The following is a 15,044-nucleotide window of genomic DNA, read 5'->3' as shown; positions in this document are numbered from 1 at the left end:
GTTTAATCATATTTTTCGTAGTGTACTCAGAAACAATGCTATGTGATGCCACTTCCTGTTTTGTCGTTGGGTGAAAGGTTGTGTTTCATCGCTTTCTGTGATGTCACTTTGGGGTAGAGTCAAATGATAGCACTTCCTGTGATGTCATCATAGGTCAAGGGTCATGTGATGTCACTTCTGCTACCCCTGTCATTTTGGTGAAATGACGTCCCTGGCTTAGTGAGGATTTATTTGTATATTTTTCTTTTAATAAAAATGTTTCATTCTGAGAGCAGTTGTCGGCCTTGCATTACTGACCCCACAGAGTAAGTAGAGATGCAGTAGAATAAAACCAGTTCACAAGAAGTATGCCCTAACTTTATAAATCCAATCCCTATGACTGGGGGTCGCTGGAGGTAGGTTTTCTTGCCGTTGGATCCAGTAGAAGATGCACAGGAGCGGTGTGTGCAAGGATTCTTCCAGTCGGTTCCAGGAGCAGAGTGCTAACCTTTGTGAAAATGAAATTCAGAAAGCCCTGATGCAGACCTCTTCAGGACACCTCAACAGATGGGGGAATGTGTGTTCCAGTGACAGCAACCGTACACAGGTGACAGCAGGCATCCCTTCAGTTGTGGTTGAAGAAGACCTTCCAGAGCAGGATAACTTTATTCTGGATAGTGGAAACATGTGGTGATCACCAAAGTTCCAGTGCAAAACACCTCTGATGGCTTAGGATGGATGGATCCTCGAGAAAGCATCAAGGCTGGTTGGTCCCACCAGACCATGGGTTGAAGCACTGCTCAGTGTCTTCATAGAGCAGGTAGTCCAGCAGGGCTTCGGAAGGTCAAACGCAGGAAGGGTTGCCAGACCTCTTTGGGAGTCCTCCAATGATCTTCAGTCAGCTGATCTTCTACACAGGATGCTTGGCGTCAACACTGATTTCATGAAATGGTTGCAGGAGTGCTCTTCTTATCCTAAATCCTGGCTGGAAGCAAGTCCAAGTCCACCAATGATAAGGATCGGCACCATTCATACAGCCAGCAGTGGTCCAATCATGGACCACTGTTGGTGTCACTTATACCAAAAACTAAGACTCTCTGGCACCACGGATGTGGAATTGGACCAGTCAGTCCCACTCACGTCCTGGGCCACACACACACAAGGCATCACTAGCCCACAAAAGCAGCAGTTTTACCAGGCAAGTTCATGACTTTACATGGGATTTCCTGACCTGAGAAGGCAGGAACAAGGCCAAACAACAATATGGCCAAAAGGCAATTGAAAAATCTCTCAGAACCGCCATTTTAGAGCACTAGCCACATTTAGTAGTCATACTCAGTAAACACAAATGTGCACCCTGAAAATAATGCAAACATTGTAAAAATGTATCTGCTGCCACCAGCTTGTCTTTAGGCACATATAAAACAAAGTAACCGAAAATCCCAATCGCGCCTTGACACACTTGGGTATATCATCATAAGTGTAAAGTACTAGGATGATACAAAAGTATCCTCACTGCATTGCAATGGAAGATGCTGTGTGCACTGTTAAAAAGTTACCAGAAAAAATCAAATGCAAAAAAGACAAAAGAGATACATAGTTTCCCAGTACTGATAGTATGAAGGACTGATCAGTTTCCTCATGACAAAATGAGCAAAAGACCAAGGGAGTGTAGGTGAAGGCTTCACTTCGCTGCACCATGTTAGGACAATTCAAAAACAAAAGCAAAACATTTGGGGGTCCATAGAATATGGATGGAAAGTTGCCTAAAGAGAAATCTTTCCTACCAATCACAAACGCAGACTTCTGGGACCTGGAAGCTGCAACCCATTGAATGAACTTTGTGATATGTTAACAGTTCCTACCACTTGTCACCTTTTGGGATTAAAATGTCTGCATTATTTGGTATATCCAAGGCTGTGAGAAACTACCTTGGGAAGCGAGGGGCTGGTCTCCCCAGTCTCTGGTTAGCAGGAGGCGGGCTAGAGAGGGGAGGGTAAGAGTACATAGTATAGGAAGGGTGATTAGTTTGTTCTTATCCGAGGCATGAAGCAACCAGTAGCAAAATGAACACAACTCTTCATAAAGACAAACAAGGCCACCCATACGGTGAATTCTCCTTCACCAATCTCCTTGTTGGGCTTTTCCAGGCCCTGTACCAGTCGGGCAGTGGGGAAACCAGTAGGGTTGGTGGAGGGTCCACAGTGCTGCTGCTAGCATTTCAAGTCCTCAAGTGCAGATTTCTACAGCGGCAGGGGAGGCAGGGCCTTTTGTAGATGCAAAAACAGAAGCAGTATGGGGTTGGCTTCTAGTGCATTCTCCTCATGAAGGCAAGGCCAGTGGTAGAGGGCCAAGAGGCCAGGTTCCTTATGTGAAAGTATGGGGCACCCACAGAAAACACCCTGGAGGAGGACCATGAGGTGGCACTTATTTGGGGGCGGGCATTAAGTAGGGAGTGGTCATCTGAGGACAAGGGTGCTGCTGAGAATGAGGGGGACGTCCATAAAAAAAGAGGCTCAGAGAAGGGTCAGCCTGTGGATGTGCTGCAGCAAGTGAAGGGCTTACCTGAGATAGAGGAAGAGCAGTTCAAGTAGAATGTCCAGGAGGTGATGGTTTTATTTGATTTGATTTGATTTGATTTGATTTGATTTGATTATTCGTAATGCACATATCCAAATGAGGGGAACTTGGCAGGGTAACATGCATCTAGCACAGATGAAATCTATTTACAATGAGATAGTAAGCGTGCAGAGATTTATTGAAAAAAATAAGCTTATTTTTTTTCCAAACATGTATATAGCCTCAATCTGACACATTACCCGAGGGAGTTGATTCCATAGTCTTGACGAAACAATTGAAAAACACCTAATTCCTCTTGATTTAAATTTAGTGTGAGGGATGATCAACACTTATTTATTCTGTGAGCGCAGGGCTCTAGCATGCGTATAGGGCAGAATCTTGATTCTGCAATAAGCTGGGAAAAGATACTGAATACACTTAAATACTTAACATAAGACCTTAAAAAGTAGGCACTGACAAACCGGTAGCCAATGAAAAGATATTGGATGAGGTAAAACAGAATTTCTTTTTGATAATTTAAAAATAAGGCAGTTTTCATAATTTTGAACAACATGAAGACAATTCAAAAGACAATCTGAAATACCAACATGTAGAGCAATGGCATAGTACAGCTTGAAATTATTAAGACAACCCACCACTTTTGCCCAATGGTCCCAGGTAGATGCAACCTACCCAGGTAGTCCAAGGAAGCAGCCAAAGTTGAGAAATTGCTGATCTAACCACTTCAATAACCTGGCAAGTAAGTGAGTGATTGGACTCCCAGTTCAACCTGGTATTCCTGATTGTGCTGGCAAAAGAAGTGGGCAATCCAAACATCGTTGGTGTGGAGAGAACAGAGCTAGGTTTCTTCCACGGATGTGTAGGACCCAGAAACATCATTTCTATTTTGAAAGGATTTAATTGGAATACATTGTTAGTCACCCATTGTTTCACCTCGAATAAGCAGTTCTCAAGGTGGGAAAAATTCCCATTTAGATTATTTGTTTTGATGAAAATGTGTGCATCATTTGGGAGTCTGGTATATCTGGGGCTGTGTTAGATTGGTTTGGTGTTTATCCCTCTTCCCACTTTCAATCACTATCCTTTGCTCTTTTTTGATCTAATCGTGTACCCCTTGGATTTGGAGTTCCACAGGGATTTGCACTCTTCCCTCTACTTTTTAACATTTATATTCAACCTCTGGCTAAAATCATTCATTCCAATGGCATCTGTTTGTATAACTATACTGATGATGCCCATAAACAGGGTTTTATTTCTCTTCAAAAGAAAAGCACCCTGTACTGTCCCCTATCCCATTACATTCATCCAGCCTGCGGATTCTAACCGTTCCTCATATCGGCTGGCACGCTGCAGTGGTCGGGCATTCTCTGGTGCCGGAACTAAGTTATGGAATAAAATTCCTTTCTTCCTAAGGGCTATATTTTATCCCAAGCTCTTCAAAATTAAGTTAAAAAGATATCTGTTTTGCTGATTCGTATTCTTTTCTCTCTTCCTTTATCCCCTTCTTTGCTAGTGCCATGATGCTACCGGTGATAGTTGAGCTATTCAACTCCTATATAGATAGATAAATAGAAATCATTGGCATAAGACTAAAAGGGCAGATGGTATTTCAGAAAAATTTTCATAAGAATTTGCAAGTAAATGTTAAATAGTAAATTATACAGTGGAGATCCCTGTGGTGCTCCACACTTAATGGTGGTGGGAGGGGACATACAGGCACCTACATTGACCATTAGATCTTCCTTCCAAGAAACTGTATAACCCTCTGTGAGCATGATCAGTCATGCTGACAATATTTTTAGGTGAGCAAGAAGAATAGTGTGATCCATAGTATCAAATGTGAAGAGAGGGCCACCACAACTAGCATGGAGAGTTAACCATAATCAGCATACTTCAGAATATCATCCCACACTGAAACCCAAGCTGATTTGGTTCCACGCTTGGGATTAAAACCAGATTGCAGTGTGTCCAAGATGTGGTTTTGCTCAACAAAACACAAATGCTGTATGGTCGCTAGATTTCCTAGGCTCTTGGCAATCCTGGTGTAGAGGCAGGCTTTACCCACTTCTGCAAAGGTGAAGGGGACAAGCCAGGCACAGGAGGTTCACCATGGAGCTGCAACATCTACCTCTGATAGTCCACATATTTCTAAGTGTGGGACTATTTAGCTTTGAAACCAGGGAAGACCATCCGACGTGGTGTCTGAACCGCTCTGAATGCATACTGGATGGCTGTGGAAAGAGGGTACAGTGGGGAGAGATGGGAAATGGCAAGCCCAGAAGAATAGTAGTGGTTGGCAGCTCCCTTTGAGAGAACCCGAGGCCTTTAGTGAGTGGCTCCACCCTGAAACAGAAGACAGTAGTCTTAAGGCGTAACTGCACCTTCTGTCTCAAGGCGAGAACTTTAGTTGGTGGCTGCATCATGTAATAGAACTTGAGAAACTTAATAGGTGACTGCACTCTATGTGAACATCTGAGAACATTAAGGGGTGAATACACCCAGTGAGACTACCTGATAACATTAGTGGGTGATTACACCATATGATAGAACCAAATCACGTTAGTGGGTAGCTGTGCATGGTGATAGAAGCCAAGAACCTTTGAATGGTGGTGTGATCATTACGACAAAATACAAGGATTCAAATCATTATTTCCACAATAGGCAATGGCATATGAAAGTCAGCAGCTGGTCAGGGACCCTCAGTCGCTACTATAGCAATCCATATCCCAACCACAGTCACCACAACACACATTTGCTCCACCTTTCAGTGTCTGGCAAGTACCAGGCAAGAAATCATCTTCATCATCTATGGTGGAGGGCTGGCAATGGATAGATGCCTTTCAATAGTCTTCTGCCATGAATGAACTGTTACATTCCATAAATGGCAATTGTTCAACATGCTCAACTGTGAGGCCTCACTGAATTGTCCAGGCCACACTAAAAGTGAAGCTTGTAAGAGAAAGCACTGGTGGAGGGTAGCTTAGCAATTCAACATCAATGTTCACATTTTCTCCTGGCCAGATGGACCACTTTCTGTACCAATAGTTGATGGATTATCATTCCTGCACATGGTTAAAGCACCCAGTAGATAGGCATCGGGCATCTGTGCAACTGATGTACAGCTGTTTGTTCCCATTGAAAGAAACGTAACAGGTGATTGCAATCCATGGAAGTACCTCAGAAAACAGGGCTGTGCCCTGTGAACAAACACGAGAACCTTGAGAGGTGGCTATGCCCTTGTGTAAACCAGATAACCTTTGACAAGAGATTTAACAAACATTGCTTGCACAACATGCAACAGCATGTGTAAGTCAGTAACTGGTCAGGACCTTTCAGTATGTTTTCCAACAACACATGCATACCACAAAACAACCCCACTCCAATTTTCAGAGTCTGACAATGTATTCGGTATTAATTGTCATCATCCATGCTGGTGTGTTTGCTATGGATACATGTAATTCCATAGTCCTCTGCAATGATCTGACTGGTCATTTCTATAAATGCTAATTGTTCAATATGCCCAATTGTGAGGCTCCACCTGTGATAACAAACAATAGCCCCAGGTGTACTATTAAAGGTTTAGGACTTCACTCTTGTGGGGTAAGCCTAGCAATTCAGCATCCACCTGAACAGGTGCTTCTGTGGTAGATTGACTGTTTGTTGTACCAATACTGTAATAGAGCATCATCCCTAAACACAGGTGAACTTTACTTCACTTTACTTTACTTTATTGCATTTGTATAGCGCAGCCATAGTCCTTAGGGCTTGAGGGCACTACAAGACATAGACAACAAATAACATAGATCATAAGAAATACCTTGGTGGGGCTAATAAGAGAAGTTACAATCATCAGGTAAAACTATGAATACATTGATTAAAAAGGTGAGTCTTCAATCTTTTCGTAATAATCTCAAGTGACTCAAAGCATCTCATATCCAGAGGAAGAGCATTCCAGGCCTTGGGCCCAATGGAGAAAAAGGCTCAATTGGCCACTTTAACAGTTGGACATTTCGGCACAAGTAGCAAGTGCTGGTTATTAGATCTTAGTGTTCTAGTATTAGTTCTCGTGACAAGGAGTTGTTGTAAGTAGTCAGACATATTGCCAAGTCTACATTACTGTACTAGAGTCAGAGTCCTGAACAAAATTCTGGACTCTACGGACAACCAATGTATAGCACGTCTTGCAGTTGTGACATGGTCTCAGCGTTTAAGTTTCAAGATAGTTATGACTGCCCCATTTCGGCACACTTGCAATTTGTTGCAGTCAGACTTATTTAGTCCCATTAAGAGACTTGAGCAATAGTCCATTTTTGATCCTATTATTGCTCTAGCAATGGTTTCCGCATCTTGATATATAAGGGGCCTTAAGTGTGCTAAAAGTTTAATATAGTAGGCGCATGATGATAACAGACTGTTGACATGTTGCTTCATAGTCAGTCGTTGGTCGAAAGTCACCCCCAAATGTTTTCACCTTTTTCAATGGCGTGATAGTTTCTTCTCCTAGCTGAAAACTATCATACCGCAGTCCAAGTTTGCTTAGTGTATGTGAAGATCCTATGACGAGCAGTTCAGTCTTCGATTTATTCAGGGCCAACTTGTTAACAACCATCCATGTTTCAATTATGGCAAAAACCTTTTTGATGGCAAGTTCATCTAAGCTATGTGAACCAGACAGCGGGATGACACATTGAGCGTCATCCGCGTAGCTAGTGAATATTATATTCTCATAGTCAGGCATTGCAAATAATGGGGTTGTAAAAATATTATAGAAGCAGGGGGAAGTGCAGGCTCCCTGAGGTACCCCGCAAGTGATCGTAATGGATTCTGATTCTGCTGTGCCACAAAAGAGCTTAATGTCATGTTTATTAAGAAATGATGAGACCCATTTAGATGCAAGGGGGGAAAAGTTTGAAACTTCATGCAACCTGGTGGCCATGATATCATGATCCACCAGGTCGAAGGACACAGAAAGATCAAGTAACATGAGAAATGAAGCCTCATTACGATCCATGCGGGACATTAACTTAGACTTGAATTCCAAGAGAGCAGTCTCCGTTCCGAATCCAACCCGGAACCCAGACTGGTAGTCATTTAGTACGGGATATTTCTTTAAGTGGTCTGCAATTTGTATGTAGGCCACACGATCAAGAATTGTGAGAGGAAGCGCTGTGTTAGTAATAGGCTGATAGTTATTTAGGACATTGACTGAGAGGCCAGGTTTTTTTAAGATAGGCATAACCCAGGCCTTCTTGAGATCCTGTGGAACCGTGCCAGAGATTATAGAAATGTTAACAAATGTACAGATAGAAGTGATTAGGGAGGGGGCACATGTTTTGATCAACATAGTGGTATAGATGTCATTCTTACATTTGGTGGGCTTAACTTGATTGATGATGATTTATAGTTCCTTTTCTGTGATAGGGGATATGTTAAAGATAGGAATGAGCAGAGATCTTTGAAAAGACCAATCAGTGGGCTTGATCTTGTTACATTTTAAATTATTACTATTTTCCATGATGTTTTCCTTATAAATGTCTAGTGTCTTATGCATGGCTTGTTGCATTACATTACACCAAGAGGCATCATCTGTGATAGATCTCTCTGGGATTGTATGATTGGTTCTTTTTAGTATACAGAAGAGTTCTTTTGTGTCATTGTAAAGACTGGAGGGGGGGTCTGTACTTCTGCTCTCTATATGGCAGAGGAGAGGCACAGAGGACCCCAGCCAAGATTCTCTATTATTGGTACCGTGATCGAGCAATCAAGGCCTAGCTTCTCAAGAGGTGATGCAGGATGGTTCTTAAGTACAGTGTAGTCCCCAAGTCCCCACAAAGGAATATCTGCACACTGTATTAGTTAAAACACAGTCTTTATATAATTAATATTCAAGGTTATGTACAATATCACAATAACTCACTTTGTACTCGGTTATCTATAATGGCAAATATACAGTTCTATGTGGTACCACTAATACTATTAGATCTCATTAAAGTGCATCAACTGTATGGTTAAATGTCACACAAATCAGTTTGTAAAGGAAAGAACAATAGGCAGAATACTGGCCCTGTTTACCTAGACACAGTTCTGTGTGGAGATCCCCCGACCTGGGCAACCTGTAAAATAAAGATATATCACAAGCCCAGACCATATATTGTTCACAAGAATCTTTCCAATAGTTCAGCAACCCCAAAGTGCCTGGTGTTGTAGAGTTCCTCGTCGGGAAATCGACGGCCCTTTTTGAGTGCACTCCCTTTAAGGCAGGTGCCACAGGTTGTCGAACGTCTGGCGATGAACAAGGTGAACTACGGTGGTGAAGTGGCAGCTTCGTTCCTAGCGGTGCTCAGCGACGACAGAGCATTGACATCCTGCAAGGAAGAGGCATGCGCAGCACCTTGATGTCGATAGTTCAGGACCGCAAAGAGTTTGAAGAACTGTGGCCCAGCAATGGCGTCGAGTCATCGGCGTCTCGGTGGTCTTTAGGTGGGGGTAAACCTACCGATGGATGCTCCTCGGCGCATCGGCAGCCTAACCTTCTCTGGCGGGATAAAGTGGGCGAAGGTGCAGGCAAGAGCATCCTTGGATCAAATGAAGTTCTTAGGCAACGGGAGCACAGCGGCTCCAGTCGGTGACGGCGGAAGGTCTGGCGACGGTGACGGACAACAGTCCGGTTGCTTCTCTTTGGGATTCCGTCACAGTCCCCGTCTCCGGTCGGCAGCCTGTCGTAGGTCTGTCTACCAGGGAGCTTTGGCAGAGATCAGATGGTGCACGATGGTCCCTCGTAGCTCGGGAAGAGGGCGCCTTACCAGGTCCTCTCTGGGTCAGTCCTTGGAGACACAGCAGCTTTCGGATGAAGAAGAAGGGCAACAGCAATTCTTCTCTTCCAGCAGGGCCTCAAGGTCAAGCTTCAGTTTCAACTCCAGTTTCTATTCAGCTTCTGAACACAAATTCTAGCAGTGAGAGGCCCCCAGATATACTAGTTGATCTCCCATTCATTCTGCTCGGTCACACTCAGGCAACCAATTGGTCAGAAGGGCATTCATGCAGACAGGCAGCCAATCAGGTGCATAGTGCATTCAGGCCATTCACTTGTCTCCAGACACTCACAACAAGTTATGGGTATTGGGACAAGTACCCAGCCATTCAACACTCCACACTGCATTCATACCAGTTTCGGGGAGGGCTGTCTCAGTCATTGTGTCAAACACCAGATACTAGACATCCACAACACAGAATGTGTTTTGTCACACACTCCATTCACCCAGGTCCCACCCGCAGGGTGTACCCACAACATACAGTCACTGGGAAGGCTCCAGCCAGTCTGGTCTGGACTTCACAACAACACCATATATGGAACTTCTACCCAACAGCCAGTCAGGGGGAAGGGACAGAGTCGGGGCTTCCCAGGACATTGGGAAAGCAAGTTAACAGGCAATAGAAAGCAAGAGGCCACAGGGGCCATCTTGTTTCCTACCAGGAATCAACTGATTCCAATGGCAGGGCCTGGTATCCCAAAATGGAGGATACTCAGAACACCCGTCAAATTCAGCATGGAGCTGCCACCAGCCCATACCCTGCTCTGTGGGCCACACACAGGTGCCAAGAAATATACACAGGGGCACAGGGTTGCACCCCCACCCATGGGTGCCAAAAGGGTATCCCATGGGTCTGTACACCAAACCAAAAACAGGAAGAGCTGCACTACCAGGAGTCCCACATGGACTCCTGGGCAGAAAACAATACATAACACAATTGAAAAAGGACTACAGGACAATGACAAGGAGGCCCTGTCCCTCCAATGCCTTTCCAGCATCACAGTAGTGTTGAGCCTTTTGGATCCTGCTATTGAAAACGTTATGTTTGGCCTGGATAATGACCTTTTTATAGGTGGAAGCAGTAGCTTTATATTTACTGAGGAGCAGGGGTGTATTATATGTCTTCCATATGTGTTAAGATTTGGGAGTCAGTGACTTCAAGGACTGAATCTCCGGTGTAAACCATGGGTTACATTTGAGGTCAGGTTTTGCGGACTTATTTTTAATGGGGGCCAAGATCTTAGCTACAGTTTCTAAATTGGTAGAAATCAGTTTTGCTAAATCATCCGGGGTGTCAGTTTTAGGATGCACGGGTAGGCTATTAAGTATTGGTTCTACTTTACTCATAGTGATATTTTTAAATTCTGATACGTTGTTTCAGTTTTTTTTTGACATTTCATTTTAATGGGGGGATCCACCGTGATGTCAAAATTCACAAAAGGGACAGGGTGATACTAGTATGTCCTTAATGTTGATTGCATATCCAGCTACCCAATCTAGGGTGTGGCCCATTCTATGTGTGGGCTCTTGAATAAGTTGCGTGAAACCCAATTCAAGCAGAACGTCTTGCAGTTTGAGTGCGATTTTATCATCCTTAAGTTGAAATCTCCCATGAGCAAATATTTAGTATTTTCTTTGAGAGAGGAGAGCAGAAAATTAGAAAGGTTTTTCACAAAATCTGCAATTATGTTAGGTGGTTTATATATAAGGAGTATATTCAGAGTGCTCTCTGCATTCAAGCTAGTTTTAATGCAAAGGGAATCAACACCTTCCATTACAAATTTCCTACTTTCCCAAATGTTAAAGGCTAATTTGTATATAAAAGCAACACCCCCCCTACCATCTTTCCTATCACGTCTAATCATTCCATAACCTGGCGGAATTGCTAGGTTAAGAGAGGGACCTGTTGCTATATGGTCCCAAGTTTCTGAGATATCAGACAAATCTATATCATATTCCTCGATGTGTGTGGCAATCTCCACAGCGTGTTTGACGAGGCATCTGGTATTCATAAGGAGAAATTTAATGGAAGTGTGATGGGTGAGGGTTTTTTTGAGTGCAGAGTTAGAGATATATTCTTCTTTGAATGAGGGTTTATTATCAGTGACCAAAGAAGGGTCACTGTGAGGCGTTAATAATGAATATATTATCAAGGGCAGAGCTGGCGAGTGGGTCAATGTCAGATACGCTGTGTTGGGAGAAGGTAACAGGGTCAGGCTGGTGTGCGCGCTGTGTAATAGCCTGGTCACAAGTATCTTCCAGTGCAAGTATTTTGTTTATGTCGACTAGTGCTGTTTTCAATAAGTTCATTTTTTTACGAATACAGTTAGGACCTGGTGTTTACGTTGGCTGCTTCCAGGGCGGCAAGGACCTCCTGTATCCCCATGGTCCTCGTAAGTAAGAGTAGGAGATGTAGCAGCACAGCGCAACGCAGCTGTACGTGAACTGATGCTGACTGGCTTGACCCGTGCACGGAGGCGCATTCGCGCCGGGGTCGGAAATATGAGGGCAGCACAGGTCCACAGAACCAGTGGGAAATGTGGTCCTAGATAACTAGATAACTAGTAGTGCGTGCAAGGCTCACAAAGAGCTTTGATTCAAATTGCATGATGAGGATCAAATAACAAACAATACTGCTGTCCAGTAGAAAGGAATCAAGAATCAGTGTGGCTGATGGACATCGCTCTGTTTCTTGTGACAGAACCTTAAGGGATGGGTACTACCTTTGGGAGAACCTGATAACCTCAATAAGTTGCTAAAACATGGGAATCATAAGGGATGGCTGCATCATGTTGAGAACCTGAGAACCTCAAGGGATGACTGATCCTTTTAGGAGAATATGAGAACCGTAGGAGGTGGCTCCCAACTGTTGGAGACCCAGAAAACCTTAAGGATGGCTGCACCATTTGTGAGACCCTGACAACCTTAAGTAGTGGCTGCACCTTGTGGGAGAATCTGAGAACATAAAATGTTGATTGAACCCTCTGGGAGAACTTGAAAACTGTAAGGAGTGGCTCTGCCCTGTAGGAGAAGCTTAAGGTGTGCCTGCTCCCTGTGATAGAAACGGATAACCTAAAGTAGTAGATGTGCCATGTGAGAGAACACGAGAACCTGAAGGGATGATTGTGCCTTGTGAGAGAACCAGAGAACTTTAAGGGGTAGAGTCCATGGCTGCATTTTACAAGACCCACACCCTGCCACAGAAACACAGGTTTGATTGCCCAGTGACCACTAGGCCACTCCTGCCATTAAGCAGTAATGAACATCCGCCTGCTAAGCCCATCCCTGCAAAGGTGGCATGGATGAACAAGGTGCTAGGCATATGACTTTAGTAATGTCCAGCTAAGTTATCTTCATTTCCTCTTTAATTTACTCTAATGTGATCTGAATGCTTTTGGCTTTCATTTTGTTATCTTACATTGATGTACAATGTACACTGCTGGCATGTTCCTGGCTCAAGAGTGCTTGTGTAACAAAGCAGCGTTCCCTTTCCACCATACTTGCATTTGTCCTTGAAAGGTTCAAGAGTTACTACACTCTGGTTTCTAAGAATAAACATAAAAACAATTATTGCAGAAAGCAAAAGTGGAATCCATGCTGCTCAATGCACCACACTTCTTTCTCCCCACTCCTCTGCCATTTGTACGACATGCTGTTAGCTAGTCAACTGGCAACTGTCACAATGTCTCCAATGTACCTCACATACCCCCCCCCCCACAAGTCCCCTAGACTAGGGGCTAGATTACAGAAAGCTGTAAACCTTCCTCTCAGTTAACAGAAGTTCTTTATTTCTAGCCTGTTGATGTGGTGGCTTCTGGTCGTGGGTTGGCATATGACTACTTTGTGGGAGAAGCAGGTAGTCTTGAACATGCTACTACACGGAAACCTTTGTCAAAAGTTAAAGTATGTACTCATTAATTGTATTTATTGGGTGGCAGGTGAAGAATAAAAGCTGAGTAACATTAACATAACACCATTGAATGAGCATTCAGAGGAGGCATTCATTTCATTTACATATTGGTGGCTGCCCCATTGCACTTCTAACAACAGGGAAGCATTTCCTAATGTTGTTTATCCTCCTTTCACAGGCATCTGCCATCAAGACCTGACACCAGAAGTTTGAAATGCCCTGTAAGAGTTCTGCCTGGCTGGTGGGCATGTGCACACCCTTGAGATACCTCTTAAATTGTGCCAAGAGCAAGGTCAATAGATTTTGGGATAAATCCATCCCAAGCCCCTGTTCCCACCTAAAGTGTGTGGCAGGGGTTTGCTTCGTGTCCTTATCCTGTGTGATGCACAATTTGATGATGTCCTCTCAGTAAAGTCTACTCTCATATGGCGGGATTCCCTAAATACTTATGTTCTCATGAACCAAATAAGGAAGTGTTTCTTGTCCTCTCATGACCATCAGACCATACTCTTTATCTATGGTACATCACAGACCCTCTAGTGGGTGCTTGGTTACTTTGGCCAGCAATCTTAGTTTTGTGAACATGTTGACGCTCTTCTGAAATGTGTCTCTCACCTTTCTCCGTGCTTACTTTTTAACACTCCAATTTGTACCCAGCAGGTCTTCTGTGCGAGTCCCATGACCTAGAGAAGGAATATCATATTTTCTTCTCACGTCCATGTCCCTTCACTCCAAAAGACTTTTACAGCCAGGCAGAATGTGAACACTCCAGTGAGTGTGTGATCTTTTTAAGCCTGTAATTTTATTTTTTTGTAAATGAGTTGGTGCTCTACTGAAACCTGTCACCTTTTACCCTCCTTCCTTTGCCCCACCCCAACATCTACCAAGATGGTCTTCCATTCGTGTTACGTGAACCAATCAAGGAAGGCTGATTTTCTTCTCTTGATCAAATGTCCTCACCTTTTTCCCTGCCTCCTTGATCATACAGTATCCCCAAGCTGTTTGGTTCTCTGCATGGGTCACGTGACCCAAAGAAAGATGGCTTCTCTACCCACTACCATCTGCCTATTTATTAAACCATGTGTACCTCTTGCCAGAAATAGTCTGGATCCCCCTGGTGAGAGCATGAACACTTTAGCCCTGGATATTAATTGGTCCCCTGTTCAGGTCACACGACCAAGCATGGAAATGCTTCTTTTTCTCCCACAATCATCAGTCTATGCTTCGAATCTCTTATATAGTCAGACAGACACAGCGTGGATCACATTGGGCATACAATATTGATTTGTTCTAAAGTTGTGGTGCAATTCTGAAATGTGTCCTTTGCTTTTCCCTCCTTCCACAACTACTACATGACTGTCCCTCATTACGTATCATGTTTTCTCTCATGGCTATCTATCCATGCACCAAATCAGTCATGCTGCCAGCTAGATAGATTGTGGACCCTCGAGTGAGTGCTTAATTATTCTGGGCCTACCATCCTATTTTTTTGTGATAGTTTTAGTGCACTTCTGAAAATGATGTTTCTCCTTGTTCCCCTGCTTTCTTGCTTTCTTTATCCATTCTCATCAAGTATCTGAGTGGTTGTCTATGTGGGTCACAAAACATCTTTTCTACACATGACTATCCTCTCACACTCAAAATCACTTGTACAGTCAGCAAGAGAGAGTGTGGACTTTTCAGTGAATATTTTGCTCGATCCCTTTGGGCATACACAATTATTTGTGATCCCTTTGGGCATACACAATTATTTGTGAATGTTT

This window comes from Ambystoma mexicanum, chromosome 7p, assembly GCF_040938575.1.
Source record: "Ambystoma mexicanum isolate Mex_15411 chromosome 7p, UKY_AmexF1_1, whole genome shotgun sequence".
Lineage (NCBI taxonomy): Eukaryota > Metazoa > Chordata > Amphibia > Caudata > Ambystomatidae > Ambystoma > Ambystoma mexicanum.
Note: the sequence above shows the minus strand (reverse complement) of the source record.